The 13,291-nt window shown below is 45.0% G+C and overlaps 1 long non-coding RNA gene across 1 annotated transcript; it reads left to right on the plus strand.

Annotated features, from left to right (window-relative positions):
• Positions 1-9,115: 9,115 nt before the first annotated feature.
• LOC142768115 (uncharacterized) lies at positions 9,116-12,356 on the plus strand. Its single transcript, XR_012885254.1, has 3 exons — positions 9,116-9,850; positions 11,124-11,323; positions 12,281-12,356. It is a non-coding gene; the product is annotated as an uncharacterized LOC142768115 (long non-coding RNA).
• Positions 12,357-13,291: the final 935 nt, after the last annotated feature.

The raw sequence follows: 13,291 nt of genomic DNA on the forward strand, positions 1-13,291 counted from the left end.
GCAGGAAGGGGAGGCAGAATGTAAGGTGGGCCGATAAGATTAAAAAGTTCGCATGTATAACGTGGCAACAGAGAGCACAAGACCAGATTGATTGGTGAATCACGGTAGAGGCTTTTTTTCTTACATTGTGTATAGTGAAGCTCACTATTATTATTATTATTATTATTATTATTATTATTATTATTATTATTATTATTATTATTATTATTATTATTTTTTGTTGTTGTTGTTGTTGTTGTTGTTGTAGCTAGCTTTTTGGCATTTTTAACGGCGAAAAGAAGGTAGCGTCAAGGACTAAGTTTGAGAAAAGGTGCGTTTCATTGTGCTGTATGACACTTATCAACCTTTCTCAAAAATTGAATTGCCGCACAACAACGCCCTAAACACACTCGAATAATTGTGTCAATCATACATATGTGTATTATTCTAAAGATTTTCTCGACTGAAAGCAACTAAAATATAAAAGGTATAGATGTTTCACCACCTATGTGGGTGGCGAAACGTGTCATGAGCAACCCGTCTTTTTGGAACATTTTGCATATACATGAGTAACTAACCGTAACGCCGATTATCACTTGAAAGTGAGCGATTGTTTTTTTTTTGTAGCGCAGACGTGGTGGTTATTGGCACTGCGAGGTACGCGTTAGCGCGGGCTTGAACCCTAAACAATATACCATGAAATCTAAACGGTACTATTTGAATTTTGCTATTTTGAAATGATACCCTTTCTACACATTGGCCTTCTATCACAGGCAGCTGGTGTCAAGGTTGCTTGGGAACCACCCATGCTGATGCTGTTTTTTAAAGCGCCCATGGCAAAGACAGCAAAACAATGGGAGACTTGACTGTACGCTGAGCTGCACCTCAGTTTATTTATAAAAAATTAAAATGTTACAAGTGGCAGTCACGTTTACACAGGCAGAATGCGAGAGATGAGCGTTTTTGGTACCAACCTAAGTAATCACAAAGTGAATGGTACTATTAGGGCAGTAAAAATATTTGTCTGGAAAAAGTTAGAGATGAAATATTCATTAATCGCGTATCGGCTCAATGTTCTTGGGTTACCTCAACTTATAAGTAAAGGAAGAGAAACTAAGAAAAGCAGTCACTTTTTACAAAGTCACCTTTCTGGAAAAAAAAACTAGAAGTCAGCGGCTAGTTGGTGACTCAAAGACAGTAGCATAAGGATGACGTAACTTAAAAGACACCCCGAAAAGCACTAGCGAAAACTGCTGGAAAGCTTGGACAGCAAAGATGACACTACAAATACCGCATAACGACATCTCACAAGTTTCGAGCATGAAGTTTCTGTTCTGGGTCTACTATAATTATCAAATATATCGCAACCCGCCGTCTTTGTGGCCGAAGTAACTTGTAAACAAATCACTCGCAGACAACGTGTCGCCAGCGCTTTCTGCTGATGCAGTGGTAAGCCCACCAAAGCAGTCGCCGGCAAAGCAAGGTGAGTGTGTGTGCATTCATGTTTTGCCACAATAGCGCTACCTTGTAATCATAGGGCGATGGTGCGCTGGTGCAGCAGGCTGCAGTGAGCCAAGTGGTAAAAGGAACGCTACAGCGAATATGCTACATCTATTCGAGTTTTCTTTTACAATAGGCAGAACTATTTGTTTTAGAGGTAGATAACTAGAGTATCTCTAACGCTTCAAATAAAAATTCACTTTTACTTAAATATATTATGCAGCCAAATGTCGGCCTTCTGATTATAATAATGCAAATTTTAATGCACATATTATAAACTCTGAAACAGCTTCAAGAGAAGTGACCTTGCGAAGAAATTCCTGCTTATTCGTTTGATGAGTCATCTGTGTATTTCGGCCGAGTTTCTCTGGTTACGAACCTGATACCGCTTCTATAAACAATTCAGGAAGTTCGCATCAAAACATAGAGCTGGTACGTAGTTTCTAATTATGTCTGACGGGAGATTTAGAGTTCATACATTTGGTATCAAAGCATTGGTTTACTGACAGGCGGAAAAACTGTCAGAATATTTCACCGTCGACTGAACGTTCTCAATGAAAGAGCAGACACTTCTTTCTCGGTAGCACGCGGCTATGTACAGTTAATGCCCGACTTAACGAAGTGAGGACTACTCTCAATTTATTTCGTCTGATCGAGGCCTCCTAAATATAAAAATACGGCGTAACGACGCCCCAAAGCTACCATGGCATGCTTTTTGCCGCCAAACCACGCCGGCGCGTGTGAGACGATCACAAGTTAGCTTTAAATCTTTCCGCGTTAGTTATAAAATTGCGATGCGAAAGTTTTATAGGTGGCGCACTGTGCAATCCAAGATGGCCACGGGAAGATGAATAACCCATAACTCGCATAAAAAAAGATATGACGCACGGACGTACGCCCAGTGCCGCGTTTACCGGATAAACTCTTGATCATTATGAATGTATATCAGACCAAAGTACTTTCCCCAAAAATAGCTCCTGCTATATGTCCACCTCCTTATTTATTGCCACCGTGCGAAGGGTGGTAGTGTCACTTGATCGACCGCGCATCAGCGACGCCTTGCGTAATCCTGCGCGTGCCTCACAAAACTTCGAGAACTCGAATGGACACATGAACTGAACGGCACTCCGACATAATTTGTGCAGAGCCTGCCTGACAGATTTGCCGCAGTAGTGAGCTCCTAGCAAGTAGCACGCCGTCGCGGCTACACGAGACCGAGTGCTTAACATTTGCAAAACCTATTACGCCGTCTTGATTACTTGTGTAAGCCCCATGGAGTTGCTTCTTCAACAGAACATAAGCATTTATCTTCCTTATAAGTTGAACTTGTGCCAAAGCAATGATCACACTCTATCAGTGCGCAATTCATTGAAATCGGATGTTGTAGGTTCCATAGGCACGATCACAACAAGGATATTGAAAAGAATACGCCCGTACGCTTTGTGCAATTTCGAAAGTGTGAAGATTTGTCGAACTACAACGTCGCTCGGACGGTACCGGTAAAGTACAGGAGAAGATAGCAGAGTGGCGTGGACCATATTCGTAACTGCATGCGTCATTGCTCTGACCATTTCGACTCACTGGTCAAGCTCGAGTGTGTTGGTGACATGCGGTGCTCCGTAATATTTACTCTCTTTGGGTAACATGCAATGCACAACGAAGAAACTGTGCTTTTATTTTCAGCTCACTGAAAGATGTTATGCAAATCTATACATTCGAAGTAGTTTACGAGCGTGCAAAAAACCTTAACGCACGAGGAGACGTGAAGTGCAACTCGCTGCTCGTGAGTCAGCAGCTGATCATTCATCATCGCTGTCACTCTTAGTGTGTTATACGTCCAGTGAGAAGTCTTCTACGTAAAGACGGTTTCCTTAAACACCACTGCTGAAAGTAATCACAGCAATTCTCTCCACCAAACGACTTTGATGGCACCAACACTGCGTTCCTCACCATGTTTATCAGTGCGGAAAAGAATTCGCTCTTACCCCCGCTAAGAAGCGAATCGTTTGTATTGCTTGTCATCTATTGAGGAACGTAAAAAACAAGCGGCACAGCGCCGGCCAAGGTTCAAGAGAGCAAATGGCGAGCCTGCGCTACTTTTCACGTACAACGAGCGGTATGGAATTCATATTCTACAAAAGCACTGTGATGTAGTATAGTGACGTGGTGGTATTTGTGAAGTGTGGTTGCAGCGTGGTGTTATGTACAACGTGCTCGGAGGCGATGACAGCGGTGCTTCTCTTTTGAGCGGCGGAAAGACGATGATGACGTTGGCGCGAAACGTCACGCATGAAACTGCGGCCCGCCAAAAGGAAGAGGAAGTTTGTGCGAAAGGTTGCGCTGCAGCCAATGCACGAGAGGGAAGAAGAGGAAGACCAGTCGGGGGCAGAACAAGATCGAGCTGGCTACGGTGCAGATCCTGGGTGTCACGCAGCTGAGGTGTCGTCGGGTTCCGGACCCGACCGCGTGAAGTCAGGCAAGGCCAGGATGCTCCAGCTGCCCACGGTGTACTGGGACGTACGCGGCCTTCCAGTGTTCCGGCCGTGACTGTTCAAGGTCACGTCTCAGGTGTTCGTACTGGCCGTGACTGTTCAAGGTACGTCCCAGATGTCCGGGCTTCGACTCCAATCCCGAACCACCCGTGGAGGGTGGAACCTTCCGCGGGGTGATCATCTCTTTGACACGAGCCAGCATCGGCAAGCGGCCGCAGTTCTTGCTAAGGCAAGGGCTACCTCGTCTTCCGCCAAGCGTCGCCGTGCTGGTCAGCGTGTGACTCCACCTGCTGAGACATCGCCAGCGTCCGCCGCCTCAACCCACAAAGCCACCGCCACCATCAATGCTACTGGCGACTGTTTATTTTCATATACATTCTAGCTCGACAACTTTTAGGACAAGTTTCAGTTTGTGTGCTTAGACTCGGTGTCTGTACATCGCAACTTCATCTTTTTATGTTAATTAGGCTTAAAGTTTCTACTTTTCTTTTCACACCTTAAACGGCTTCGTCATTTCTGAGCTCTGAGGCTTTCTCTCCGAGGAACCATTTATTAAACCGTAAACCTGCATCACAAATTGGCGTCCGCGACGACAGGACGAAGCCGTTTGCAGTAGCGGTAGGCGTATTAAGAATGCTAAGCGCACGAGATCTATTGACTTAGGCCCAGCGTATGGGGCTCGAAGGCGAAGAGCTGAGGGCTTGGTTAGATGAGCAGGAGGCACAGGCACGAGATGAGCGAGCGGCAGAGCGTGAGGCAAGAAAGGAGTTGCTTGAGCTGGAAGAAAGAAGGGAGAGATATTTGCAGTTGCAGCTGAAAGTAGCCGAATCGGAATGCAATCATAACAAGACGAGAACGCCTGAACGTGGATCGGGAGGGAATGATTTTTGCAACATGAACCCTCATAGCCAAATTCCAGGATTTAAAGAAAACCGGGACGACTTGGATGCCTACCTAAAGAGGTTCGAAAACGTCGCCACCGGACAGGAGTGGCCGAAAGAAAAATGGGCCACAGCCTTAAGCTTATGTTTGAGTGGGGAGGCCTTGAAAGTCTTTGGACGTTTGTCTCCCGAATATTCACTCGACTATGATAAGGCAAAGATAGCTTTGCTTCAACGATTTCGGTTTACGGCGGAGGGCTACCGGGAAAAGTTCCGCCAGAGCAAGCCCCAAGATGGCGAGACCCGAAAACATTACGCGGCTAGGCTTTCGAGTTTCTTTGATCGGTGGGTAGAATTGTCAAGGACAAACAAAGAGTACTTGGCACTCCGTAATTTTATTGTGTCGGAGCAATTTTTAACAACTGCCATCAACGACTAACGCTGTTTCTTCATGAAAAGAAGCAGAGTAAGCTTGAAGACATAGCAGAAGCCGCCGATGATTTTTTAGAGGCACAACGACAGCCAACTTGCTCCTGTTTTGTGAGAGAACGGAGAATAGTAGTATCACGGAGAAGAGTGGAGGCTTATCTGGGAAAACGACCATAACGTGTTTTATATGTGGAAAAGCTGGTCACAGGGCCTCGGATTGCCGAACCAAGCTTAAACAACCTTACTGTGGATATTGCCATAATACAGGGCACGATACGAAGGTGTGCACAAAAAGAGGTGGCTCTATAAATAAATAATCTTGTTTGCTGTCTCGGACCCCAATGAACGTACCGATCCCCCATCCATTGAATCAGAAGAAAATGTTGCTAGCGCGTTGCGAACTCGCCCAAAAGCTGTGACTCGCCAGATGCCAGTTTTGCAGGGCATAGTGTTTGGCCAGACAGTTTCAGTGCTGCGAGACACGGGAAGCAGTACGCTAGTAGTTCGTCGAGCTCTGGCGCCAGATGAAGCTCTAACAGGTACTACTGATACGTTGTTTCTCGCCGATGGCAGTAGCATTGTCGTTCCGAAGGCAAATGTTGAAATACAGTCACACTATTTTTTGAGTATTTCAGTGGTCAGACACATGACAAGACCTTTGTACGATGTCATCGTTGGCAATGTTCTAGGAGCAAGGGAAGTCCAAAATCCCGACGAAATATGGAAAAAGAGAATTCCTGAAAGTAAGTCGAAATCAGAATGGTCATGTTGGAGAGGAGCAAAGCAAGAAGATTTGCTGGATTCAGTGATGGTTGGTGTCAAGGGCCAAGAACGGTCGACATCATCTAAGGTCGACATGAAGACATGGAATTTTACCAGAGAGGATGTGAGCAAAGCTCTAAAGGAAGACAGAACTTTAGATTCATGTAGAAAGAAAGTGGGTCAAGTGTTCTGAGGAAAGTGTGCAATGCACTCGTTCAAGATAGAAAAGGGAATTCTATACCGTTGTTACCGAGGACCCTCAGACAAATTAATTCAACAAGTGATGCTACCCCAAAACTGCTTGGTCAAGTGTTGGCTTTGGCTCACGAAACATCGATGTCGGGACATCAGGGAATGAAAACGACTATTGACCGAATTTTAGGTGCATTCTACTGGCCTGGTATTCAGGAGGCAGTGAAAAGATATGTACGATCTTGCGACATATGCCAGTGGACCTATCCTAAGAGCAAGGTTGGAAAGGCCCCACTTGGTCGCATGCCGTTAATCGACACTCCTCTTGAAAGAGTGGCGGTGGACATCATGGGACATTTTAAGCCCACATCGCATAGGGGGAACCGCGACGTACTGACTCTGGTAGACTTCGCTACTCAATACCCAGACGCGGTAGCTCTGCCATCGGTTGATTCCGCTACTGTCGCCGAAGGATTGGTCGAAATGTTTTCTCGCATTGGGTTCCCTAAACGAGATACTGTGCGATTAGGCGTCATGTTTTACATCTGAGCTGATAAGAGAAGTGAATGCTTTGTTAGCCAATAAGCATCTTAGATCGACGCCTTACCATCCAATGTGCAATGGTTTGGTGGAGTGATTTAATGATACGTTGAAGCAGATGCTGCGGAAATTGAGTCAAGAGGAACCCAAATCATGGGATCGATAATTGGCACCTCTGCTCTTTGCGTACCGCGAAGTGCCACAGACCAGTGCGGGCTTCTCGCCATTCGAGTTGTTATATGGCAGACATGTTCGAGGACCGCCAAACATACTCACAGAGTTATGGACAGGAGATCATGTATGTGAAGAAGTAAAGACCTCGTATGCGTATGTCTTAGACCTCAGAGATCGTTTAGAAACGACCATATTGTTGGCACAAGAGAGCTTGTCCCGTGCTAAAGCGACCCTGAAGAAGTATTATGACCGAGGAAGTGAAACCCGTCGACTGAACATAGGTGATCGAGCCCTCATACTGCTTCAACGTACAGAGAACAAGCTACTTATGCAGTGGACGGACCATTTATGGTCACGGGAAAGAAAGGAAATTGGGATTACTGGTTGGACACGAGCCAGCATCTCTTCCACACGAGCCAGCATCGGCAAGCGGCCGCAGTTCTTGCTAAGGCGAGGGCTACCTCTTCTTCCGCCAAACGTCGCCGTGCTGGTCAGCGCGTGACTCCACCTGCTGAGACATTGCCAGCGTCCACTGCCTCAACACACCAAGCCACCGCCACCATCAACGCCACCGGTGACTGTTGATTTTCATAAACATTCTAGCTGGACAACTTTTAGGACAAGTTTCAGTTTGTCTGCTTAGACTTGGTGTCTGTGCATCGCAACTTCATTTTTTTTGTTGATTAGGCTTAAAGTGTCTACTTTTCTTTTCACACCTTAAACGGCTTCGTCATTTCCCGGATCTGACGCTTTCTCTCCGAGCAACAATTCAATAAACCATAAACGTGCATCACATGCACTGATGAATTTTATACGCACGTAAAACAGAATGATTTTCAACTTGAAAGGCCCGACGATAAAATTTCAGTTACCTATCTAACGTGGCTGCAGAATATTTCGTGAAGCTTACTTGTCTTTTCGGCGCGCTATAGTCGAACGCGTGAGTAGCCGCGTATTTTCACGAAAACATCGCGTGTCGCAAGAACGAATTAGATTTATCGCGTCACGGACGGTCCGGTATATTCTCTGATGCACAAAACATACAAAATAGTTTGTGTTCATTTCTTGCTAAGGCGATAACACCCAGGTTATCACAGCCAATTGGGAGCATCTACTTACTGATTATTCTTCAGATTCTGAATTCCCCTAGGCTGCGCGGCAGTCTATGAACATTGCGAATTGCAATGAAGGCAGCGCAACCGCGAAATGAGAACGAGAAAGGGCGACGCACACTGAGCCCTCCGTGTGCGTCACCCGTCCTTATCTTCGCCTTCGTTTCTGCTGCGCTTTTTCCAGCGTGTAACAAACTCACTCAATCTTCGACACTCATCTGTGAACCCTCTGATGTTCGCGAGGGTGGCCTGAGTGTGGCCCTAACACAAATGGCGCCATGTGTCCAGACAATAAAAGTCGGGTGGACGGTCGCGTTGCTCGATGACAAACTGCCACTTTTCGATAATAACTGCGGGGGTTTCACGTCCCAAATTGACGTAGTCATTATTAGGTACGCCGTAGTAGCGGACTCAGCCAATGATGGCCTTCTGGTGCCCTCAATCCAAGTGCACAGACCTCGAGCGTTCCGGCTCAATCCAAATGCGGCCGCCATGGCTAGTATTTGAACCCGTGGTATTTGAGCCAGCAGTCAAGCTACCTAACTAGAACACTGTGGCACGTGTACCAATATGCCACAGCACAAAAACCGACTGCGAAATATCATTGTGCCCACGGACACAACGAGAAGGCTTTGAGAAAAATACTATTCATCACACAAGTCATGTAATAACGAAAACAACTAGCGATGCCCCTAACATCATCACCTATGTGAAATGCTCCTACCAATTACCGGGTCCGTTGTCCCGTGGGCTGGTATGGCATGCAGCCTGGCCAAAATAAAGATAGTGCAGTGAATAAGGCACCTAAATGTTCCGAACGTGATTGCCTTAGAGTACAGACTCGAAGAAAAACCGATCTGAATGAAAATTCGAGCAAGAAATGTCAGTGGCTTAGCTCAGCTATGCCTGTATATACGTAGCGATAGCAAAGATTCAGCTGATTATTCTTAGCTCTCCTGATATCATGCTTAAAGCTGTTCCAATGACACACACACACGGTATACGTATTATGTGGCACATGCACATTTATTTTTGCCGGGAAACTACTTCGGGATCCGATGAATTAAGCTTGTCCACTCTACTGCACCGTTGATCAGAATTTGCACTCTCTTTCTCCATGGCTATACCACAGTGCCAAACGCCAGTCAGAGGCGCTATCAAGTGGCTCCAGCGCAGTGTCAGATGGCGACTGCACAGGGAAGGCGCGCGCGTCGGCGTCCATTTGTCTACCAAGGCTATGACGGCACTCCTCTGGAAAGCGCACATGGGGGGCGGTAAGTCGCGCGCGGCCACGGCCGAGTGCGAGGGAGGTGCCGGCTCCGGCACGGGGGTGAAACTTTGCGGTTTTTTTGTCCCGTGACCCCAGCGATCCTAACGTTTGGGGGCTGTACTACCTGAATGAACGTTCTTGTTCTATTTTATAATTATTACTAGGTTACTCATTAACTCCGGAGTTTTTACTACACAAGTGAACCTAAAGGTTGCAGTTCGAGATTGCGAAAATAAGAGCGCCACCCGAAGTGGAAAACGGGAACTGCGCAGTCGTCCTATCTCTCACGGCGAAAAAGGGGCGTTTCTTTTCGCGCGCCCATGTATGCTACAGCCTGCGGTGTCCCAAAGGCCGCTTTTACCGCTGTAAAGTTTGTTTTAGCGAAACCCATGCAAGATTCAGCCAAACAGACGCATCCATGGATTCTCGCCGTCATCACAAATCGTGCTGCGCTGATTGGTGTCGGAATTCTTCACGACACACCGGCATGAAATTCTTTTGGATCCCGGCGGACGAAAGGTACGATCTGCATGCTGCTCGTTTTGTCTTTCTACGCTTGCACGGCATATCAGTATGCGGTTGCTGCAGTAGCTGTGTAATTTAATTGAGCTACACGTACATGATTTACTCATTACATTCTGATTGTCTGCTTTTCGGCTTCAATTATACATGACATGCACGGCAGAGCATCTGGAAATTATTCCAGCGAATACATTTGCTACGCACGATTGTTTATACTTGCGTTTTCAATTTAATGCGTTTCGATCGTGCATTGCATTTTGATGTTGCACTTTGGCTCAAGGCAATGCAAGGCATGTCACAAATGTATTTGTAGCAGCATATACAGTAACTAATAGAACAGTGTAAGCTTATCCGCACTCTTTTTATTACCTTTTGATTGCCTGCGTTCAGTCTGTTCTCGTTGCATGCGTTATTATTATTCTTGAATATTATCAGCCTATTTATGTCCATAGCTGGAGGAAGGCGATTCCCATAATTTTTCGGCTATAAGGGAGGGTCCATATACGTTCATAGCATGTGTTGTTAGTACTATGTTAAATAAGTACTGAGTACATAAATTATTACGCTTGCGAGTTTAGACGGATGTTATTACATTATTGCGTTTCAATTGTGTGTTTTCATTTTGGCCTCACGTAAATCCACGGCATATTGCAGAGGAATTTAGCAATAAATTTATAAAGTAATTATTTATAATGTTTACTTCAATTTCATGTTTTCAGCTTCAGCCTTAAGTACAATTACGATATATTTACAAGAATGCAATTGCAGCTAAAAGCCCATAAATAATTGGACAATGTAAACTTACCTGTTCTACTAATTTATTACCGGTTTTAATAAGGTTTTTATGAAAGATTTGCAGCAGGGCGCGAGAAATATCCGAGGAATACGCAGTGCGCGAGGGTATATATGTACGAATAGTTGTTTAGAGATTTTGGTGTGGGATGATTGCTATTGTCTGCAAAAATATATTTTGAATTAGGAAGAAAGCTGGGGTCGTTGCCACCAAACATTACTATCGCGCAAGTAGAAGCATGTATTCGCGTCTCTTAATAATAAAGACAGATTTTATTTTAAAGTTTGCTTTCAGGATTGCTATCACAAGTCGTCTTGGTTACAAAAATTCAATTAGAAAGGAAGATGAGAAATGTATCAAATAACACTTACTTCAAATAAAGATGCCAGTTTTCACTCAAAGCTATCCATCTCGCCTGAAAACAAAAATAAATCCATTCTAACCCAAATACTACACACGCACACATTGATTTTCCAGATCTCGCGCTTGGCTTCAGTATGCGAGACGGCAAGACCTGGATCATTTACCACCTCGTCAGATCTACAGCAGCTACCGCCTGAGCTCTGCCCATTTCACCAGCAGAGACTACGCAGACCCTGGACAGACAAGGCTGCTAAGATGTGCTGTGCCAACAGTTTCCATCTTTGGCGATGGGCAGACACACGTCGCAAGTCCAGGTGGGAATACTGTAAAGTGATCATACAACAGCACAAACTTTCATGCCTCTACATCTATTTACAGAAATGTCTTAATACTCAATATGTGTACCTGTCCGAGTTATCATGACTCAATATTTTTAAGATTCTCGCGCAGATTACACCAACAATATCAACGCATGGTGTACACAGCATCCATGGATTCGCCGGCATGATTTTGCTGGTAGATACAACTAGCTAAGTCAAAAATTTGCTGCCCTCACAATCGTTAAATTTAGAGCAAACGTCTCACTCAGAACGCTCTACATGTAACCTCCTCGATTCTGATTCAGTTGTCTCTGCTATTTTACCCGTGGCGTAGCGTTTTAGAGGAAAAGGCGAAAATGACCTCATAACTTGAGAGAGTACTCCATGTGGCGCGTTATCAGCTATTTCGCACATGGCGAGTGAGTAGCGGCCAACTTGGTGTCGCTGTAAAACAATTGCGCGATAGCTCTGACAGTGGGAGCAACAGTACTGGCCTTTTAGAAATATATATATATTCTACGACACCCTAGTTCAAAGTCGCTTTTAAAATTAAGAATCCAAAAAGTACTTTATTTTTATTAGCTTTATTATTACAAAATCACTTTTGTTTTCAATGGGCCAAATAAGTGTAATTGGCAAGAATTCGGTTACGCGCTAGGTCATCACGGGCACCACGATGTTAACCTGTTCTAGGCACATCGCATTAGGATTTTTAAAATATTGGTTCAGGATAGTTGGGACACCCATATATTTAGTGAGTGACACGTAGCGTTCTCTTTTTGTGTGTTTACACTTTTTTATTACTCGTACTTAGACATAATACGCGAGGAGACCAATTAATAGTGAGAAAACGCCCTGAGTAATTGTAATTGCAAATATTTAATGTGACGCCTAATACCAGCTGTATGTATGTCACGCTGGAATCTGTGCTCCACCAATTTCTCTTCACAGGCTCTCCTCGGCCCGCGAATACCACTGCAATGCCCGCTGACAGCGCCGATGAAGAAGTTCAACAGACTGAGCTCTCATGTACGCAATTTGTATTGCTCTCTAAGCTCTTTAAAACTATTCCAGATAAATTAATGCCCTGCAGCTATCGTTTTAATGTCACGTACCATTTAACAGATCCTAAAGCGCACTAGGGTGTCAGCTGGGCGAGCTAGTTCATTGCTAGGGGACGAGAACCAGAGCGATGTATACCGAAAGGCAGGACGAGACGAGTGCTTGTGCGATCCCTTTCTTGCTTGTTTGTTGCCTCCTGAGAGGGATTAGTGCCCCGCCGCGGTGGTCTAGTAGTTATGGCGCTCGACTGCTGACCCGCAGGTCGCGGGATCGAATCCCGGCCGCAGCGGCTGCATTTTCGATGGAGGCGAAAATGTTTGAGGCCCGTGTGCTTAGATTTAGGTGCACGGTAAAAAACCCCAGGTGGTCGAAATTTCCGGAGCCCTCCTTTACGGCGTCCCTCATAATCATATCGTGGTTTTGGAACGTTAAACCCCAGATATTATTATTATTATTATAAGAGGGATTAGTGTTTTTTAAAGAAGACTATGAATTCGTTGTTTTTTTCCTAAACATACCATTTTAAACGTTTAACCAATAATGTTTGTTAACAAGGAGTATGCTAATGATTAGGAAAACTTAGTTGACGCTTCATGTTGCCCACGATGCTTATACATGCCATTAGTAGGCTCAATGCCCAGCAGTGTGCTTATCAGAGGCCTGTTCCCAATGCCCCAAGTTTGAATAAGTGAAGGATCGAGAACTAAATATGACCAACTGATTACTCATGGAAGTAATCACTTCAATTCTAAAAGCCGCTAGAACTTTTACTAGGTTTAAAGATCATGGTCAGCTTTCACAAAAACACAGTATAAATGAGTTTTTTTTCTAAATCTTTCAGGTTCCAATCCAGCGGACAACACAAGCCTTCTAGGTGCTCGCCCCGGACAGCCAGAAAAA

This window comes from Rhipicephalus microplus, chromosome 1 (assembly GCF_043290135.1).
Source record: "Rhipicephalus microplus isolate Deutch F79 chromosome 1, USDA_Rmic, whole genome shotgun sequence".
Taxonomy (NCBI): Eukaryota; Metazoa; Arthropoda; class Arachnida; order Ixodida; family Ixodidae; genus Rhipicephalus; species Rhipicephalus microplus.